At 44.0% G+C, this 6,480-nt stretch overlaps 1 non-coding gene across 1 annotated transcript; it reads right to left on the minus strand.

Annotated features, from left to right (window-relative positions):
- Positions 1 to 332: 332 nt before the first annotated feature.
- TRNAG-GCC (transfer RNA glycine (anticodon GCC)) lies at positions 333 to 403 on the minus strand. The gene has a single exon. It is a non-coding gene; the product is annotated as a tRNA-Gly (tRNA).
- Between the last annotated feature and the right edge of the window lie 6,077 nt (positions 404 to 6,480).

Here is a 6,480-nt window from a genome sequence, read left to right on the forward strand (position 1 = left end):
CATGGGTTATGTAATAATAATAATCAATAATAATCCGTTGCACAACAGCCCATGAAGGGCCTAGGCGTACCTACCGACTGCCGGTCTCCCTCCCACGTCTTCCTTCGTCACCTCTAAGCGTGGAGATCTTCAACCAGTATTGGAATAGAATATATTATTAATGTTACTTCTGGAGCAAGCAAATAACCCAGTTACAGTTACTGTCAAAAGCAACTAGTTACAATTAGGACTATTGAAAAAAGTTAAATAGTTACTTCCAAAAATTCGTAACAACCGTAATTAAATATGCTCCTGGTATTACTATTGAAATAGCACTGAAGTAAAAGTAACGTTGCATCGGCCGGGAATCGAACCCGGGCCGCCCGCGTGGCAGGCGAGCATTCTACCACTGAACCACCGATGCTTACTGTTAGAACTTTCATATACTGACAAAGACGACCACTAGAGCGAGATAGAGCGAAAGGAAAGAGAAAGCAAGCTTTATATTTTTTTTTGCAACTTCGATTGTGTGCAGTTAACAGAAGTTCCACGGAGTTCGACTGCTTCGCAATAGATGGCGAGAGCGTAGTGTCTCTCCTCGTGCCTGGCTCGGCATGCCTTTGAAAAAAAAAAAAAAAAAAAAGGTGGAGAGTTAAACGTTACAAAGGGGAAATTATACAATTTGGTCTACTAGGCTTAGGGTTACCAGACATCAAGGGCGGCGCCAGAATATTTTGACCGGGTGGGCAGGATCCATATGTTCATAAATTAGGGTGGGCAGACTCATGGACGTCCGCAGGAATTTTTCCAGGGAGGGGGGTAAAGGAGGCATATTTTTTCCCATAATAGTGATGTCCCCTAAAAAAACACAATTTCAGTCTAAAATTATCACGTTGCTTCAATGTATTTATAATAATTAACATATATTAATGTGACTGAAATGAAATTATGTGTGAAATATATAATTTCTAGGTGTAAATTCATTTCCCCCCCTTTCGGACGCCCATGGGAGTAGATAGTAAATGTGACTCCCACTGCAACTTTGATTTCTTGACCAAACGACCTCAAAAACCTCAAAAACCCACTTTCTCTCCCCGTTTCGCGCCTCATTTATTACGCCGATGATGTTTCACGGCGCAGAAAAGCAGTGATGAGTGAAAGATGAGCTCTCATCCTCTCATCCTCTCATCTTCTCATCCTCTCATCCTCTCATCCTCTCATCCTCTCATCTTATGCACCTTATCGTAATCTTCCAAGTCTCGGGGACACCAATGTTTGTATATCGTGACCTTTGTAAACCTCTCTCGGGAACGATGTGCCACACACACGCGCGCGCGCCTCATTTATTACGCTGACGATGTTTCGCAACGAAGAAAACGGCACCAAAACATCAAAAATTCATTTTACTCATTTGGCGTTCGCCAAAACCTCAAAAGTCCCGGTCAAATGTTTGTATATCGTGACCTTTGTAAACCTCTCTCGGGAACGATGTGCCACACACACGCGCGCGCGCCTCATTTATTACGCTGACGATGTTTCACGGCGCAGAAAAGCAGTGATGAGTGAAAGATGCACTCTCATCCTCTCATCCTCTCATCCTCTCATCCTCTCATCCTCTCATCTTCTCATCTTCTCATTCTTGAAGTATGAATGCACCTTATCGTAATCTTCCAAGTCTCGGGGACACCAATGTTTGTATATCGTGATTTTTGTAAACCTCTCTCGGGAACGATGTGCCACACATACGCGCGCGCGCTGGCGCTTCTTATTATTTTCGTATTGTGACCCAAGCAAAAACAAATAATAATTGTTGTTTTTAGAATGCCTGGCCCCTAACCCCGCCAGGGTGCGTGGTGCCCAACCCAAAAAGGTTCTAATGGCTGCGGTTCTAGATAGCCGCACCTCTGTAGAGTTTCACGTGTTTTTTTTTTTCCCCAAACTTCCATGAAACCCTACAGAGGACCTCCGTAATGCATGCAACGTGTACTAACGACTCTAGTGTTATTTTGATGTTGTAATATTTTTGGATATAGAGTTTTATTGTGAGATATAGATAAAAATAATTATGTTTATTATAATATTTTCTTGATGAAGATGGAGAATGTATGTGTGTGTTACAAATAAAGTTGCATGCTTATTTTTTAGTGTGTGTGTATGTGTATGTGTATGTGTTTTTGATGTTCGACAGCATCTGAAACGATAAAAAAATTTTATTGTTAATTTTCTCATGTAAAAACACCAACAACAAAATTTTTGTGCAAATTTTCTGATTGTTTTGTGCTATAGTGCAAAAAGATATTGTAACTGATAAGTGATGAAATTGATATTGTAATTGATCTTGAACTAGTGAAATTTTCGTATTGTGCCATTGAAACTGATTGTGCTAGCACAAAATTCTTATTGTAACTGATTGTGCAAGAAAAAGATGTTAAAAACCTGTTAAAACTGCTCTGTGACCCTCTCGTTCTTCACGTCGTGGACGAAGGACTTCTCGGCGACCAGGATCACACTGCATACGGTGTCCTCGGGCAACGGACTGTTGAACTCGCAGACGACCTTGATGTTGGTTCGATCGTTGACCACCACCTGCTTCCTCTTCGTGGTATTGATGACGAACATGGGTCTGCGGGTTTTGAATTCGCTGGGCGTGTAGTACATGTCCATGCTTCCCTCGGTCACGCGTTTGAAAGAGGTGTAAGCTTCGTAAAGTTTGAGGTAATCGTCTTTGGTCATGTCGAGGTTGTAATTCTCGCGCGGGAAGACTTCGTTGCGTCCATTCTTGAGATAAATGTTTTTGATCTTGCAGTCGTCGAATTTGCTGGAATTTTTTTCCTGGTTGTTATCGCGAACGGTTTGAAAGAGCACTACGACGAAATCTGGCATGTCGAACTGTATGTTGTTGAACTGTGTCGTCACGTCGAATTCCATGTGACTCCCCGACGCCATCTTCTGCACGCACTGGTAACCGTGAAAGTGAATCAGTACCTGCGGACTCTTCAAGATCTCCGCTTTGTACTTGAGGGCGTAGTTTGTTTCGTATTCCACGATCGGCATTCTCAATTCCATGCTCCGGATGACGCACTTGGCTGCTTCAGGTAATGTGTTGGTTATCGGCGTGCTGTCGGCGTTCAAGTTGGTGTATCGCATCAGTGCGTTGTTGTCGTTGGCCGCTCTTCGAAACGTGACGCGCAATCCTCCCTTCCACATGATCTCCTTGTAGTCCGAGAAGAATCCCGGCAGCAGACGCATGGGAAAAAGCACCGTGTGACTTCTAGTCGATATTTTGGTCCCCGCTTCGAATCCTCCCGCCTGGTAGTATGCTGCGTCCGTTTTGGATAATTTCAATGTTCCCACTGCCGTCGACGTGATGCCTGGATAGTCTATTCTGTCTATGACGGTGTTGTGTTTCCTCACCTCCACCTGCGAGAATAGGTGAGGCACGAAGTTGTCCACGAGTATCAAATTTGCATTGGGTGGAAATGCGTCTCCGCTTTCTTTCTTCACCACGTCGAATTGAAGGTAGAGGTCCGCTCTGTGAGGATGAACGAACCCGTCGCCTACGTCCACGTCGTATTCGATCTCCCTGTTCGCTTCGTTGAGATTGGCGAACGTGCGACGGTTGGGAGGGAAAGATTGCAATTCGTAACTTTCGATTTGCTCCATTTTTCTCTATGCGTGTTATTTATTATATGTTGATCTCCACGATGGCAGTGGTTGTTGCACCTGCGAAATCCACCACGTCTCCTTTCTCGTTCGTCACCACCAACTCTATGTCGTCTATGCGGTTGCGACATACTGGAAAATAGATCGGCGAAGAGGGCGTGTAGATGATCGGTTCCATGAATTCGGAACTGGGTTTGAACGTGGCTATGATTCCCGTCTGCTTGTGACTTCCTAACAATCCGTCCGAAGATTTCGTGATCATGCCTTCTGCTACGTTGCAGTGAACGTTTAGAGTTTCTATGGCTAGAAATTTAGGAATATTGACTGCCGTGTGCTTGATGCCGGCTTCGAGTTTGGTGTCGTTCTCGAAACCTAAAAGTTCTCCCATGGTGCCCAGGTCTACGGTCTCCATCGCCGACACGATTTCCACTCTGTGCGTGACCGAATTTTGAGAAAGGTACGTGCCTTTGGGTAACTGAGCTTGCAAAGTGGAAAGATTGTATTGGCCTGGCGTGACGACGATGTGTTCGCTTCCGACGCTAATTTTGTTGTTGTGCTGCGTGACGTTAGGTATGAGGTACATGCTGTAGAATGCACGCAGAGCTACGGATTTAGGATAGACGATGTCGTCGTGCAGCGTGAGTTTCAGGATCGAAGATTCGCTCGTGAGATGGAACACGCCCATCGTGTTTTAGGTTCCACAATGCTTTCTGGAAATCTTCCACCGACGGGTTATTTATTTTAGACATGTATGCGAGAACGGAAAGGCATAGGTGCCCGCAGTTAACATCGGTGAAACCCTGGATGCGTTTGTCATTGTAGTAGAGGTTGGCAACACTGAGATACTTCACCAACCTGGCAGGTGGTGTGCCACCGAACGAATCGAAAACAAATGCATTGTTATCGTCAATTTTGAGGTAGCATATCCAATGTGTACCAGGATTTTTGTAACTGTCCAGGTTGACCACGCCATACTCCTTTTTCTTCACAGCAGAGGGTAGAGAATCGGACATGAAAACACCCCTGAAGTTTTTTATCCCCAACAGTTCGATTAGAGATTCAATATCGAAGTTGGACAGGGCTTCTTCTTTTTTTTATATTTCTTCAAAGCATCGAGGTTGCTTTTTTGTTTTTTGGTTATACCTTTCCCCTTTTTCTCCATAGCCAGGTTGTGACGTTTTTGTTCTTCCAATTCTGCCTTGTTCTTCTTCGAGTCGATGACGGTTTTCGCGATGGCGGCGCTACCGCCGGCCAAACTTCCAACGGCCCCCAATGCTGCCAGGATGGCTGGGATGCTGAATATGAAACCTCCGATTTTTTGCTGTTTCCGCGAACGCTGCAAGCGTCTCAATTGAGGTGTGCTGAGAAGTAATTTCATTCCGTGTCCTTTCGTCAAGCAAGAACGTTTCTTCTCGCGTTGTTTCTTGGTGAGTAACCCATCGAGGGCACCTAGATTTTTCAGATTGGAGTATGATATCTGGTACACGACACCCTTGGGCTTCATGTTGATGCTCTATATGTTATTTTCACGATATGTTATTTATATATATGTTCTGAGATTTTTTTTGTTTTGTGTAATTTTTTTCGGTATGTTATTTATATATAAATGTTCTGAGATTTTTTTGTTCCGTGTAATTTTTTTTCAAGGATATACTTCACGCAGAGCCGTTACACAAATTCTATTACGTGCTTTGTTTTTTTACCAAGAAGTTCCTTTGTACCCTTGTACATGATTTGAGTTTTGTTCTCGATTAAAATAGCTAGCTTCTCGTCGGATAACATGTTAGCGTATCGATCTGGTAAAAATAGACTGTATTGTGCGTTGAGCAACAGACGCGCCTTGGGACCATACTGGGTAGAAACAATTGAACCGGAAGTTATCGTGTAAGGTTTGTCCACTTCCAATTCCTGAATTTTTACATATTCGACTGATGAATTTAGCATTTGTTTTAATGCTTGGGCGTCTAGTGATTGTTTACTCATTTTTTATAAGATGGCAAACACAACTGGGTTTTTTTTTTTTTTACGTAGTGTTATTTATATACCGAAGAAATTTTCTTCACGGTTCGAGAAATTTTTTTATTTCTACACACCCCATCCAAATTTTTGTTTCGTGTTCATGGCGATGGTGGTGCCCAGTGCTGCAACTCTTTCTCCCAGCGAAGCGTCTCTGCTAACGAATCTTTCGAAAGCTGCGTGCTCTAACTTTCTGTCTGCTTCGTGACGTGCATTCAGATCGGTGCGAGTGGTGTTGTAGGCGATGTCGTGATCTTTGCATGCGGCGTCCAACGGATTCACACCCTTGTCTCCTCTCTCCAATCTTTTCTCGAGTTTGGTACCCGGTCCGCAGAACTGGTAGCCGGGTAAATGCATCTCGAAAGGTAACTTGTTGATGATGTCGTTCACGAGTCCCTTTCCTTCGGCCACGTTCCAGAATCTCGGAGGCAGCGTGTTGATAATTTTAATGAGGTAACCTATGCCCTTGTCGTTGTTCACGATGAAGTTGGAAAGTTTTGTGCTGATCATGTCCACAATTCCTACCTTCTCGTTGTAGAAATTACGATTGCCTGCATTCTCCTCTCCTGCAATAACCAACAATCGGTCTATGAGCTTGCGCACGTCGTCCACCCACACAAACTCTTTGGGCCGGGTGTTGTAGAGTTTGACGCCGCTGCCTGTTTTCACCTGGTTCCAAATCGGTTTGATGAGATTTCTGTACTTCTCGCCGCTGCTCGATTTCACCCTATTCTGCGAGGCGTCGTTGTTCTGGTACAAGGCATCCGTCATGATCAAAATTTCCTTGTAACTCTGGTAATCTTCGTCAGTGTAATCTTTCGG

Source organism: Lepisma saccharinum, chromosome 25, assembly GCF_977018435.1.
Source record: "Lepisma saccharinum chromosome 25, izLepSacc3.1, whole genome shotgun sequence".
Taxonomy (NCBI): domain Eukaryota; kingdom Metazoa; phylum Arthropoda; class Insecta; order Zygentoma; family Lepismatidae; genus Lepisma; species Lepisma saccharinum.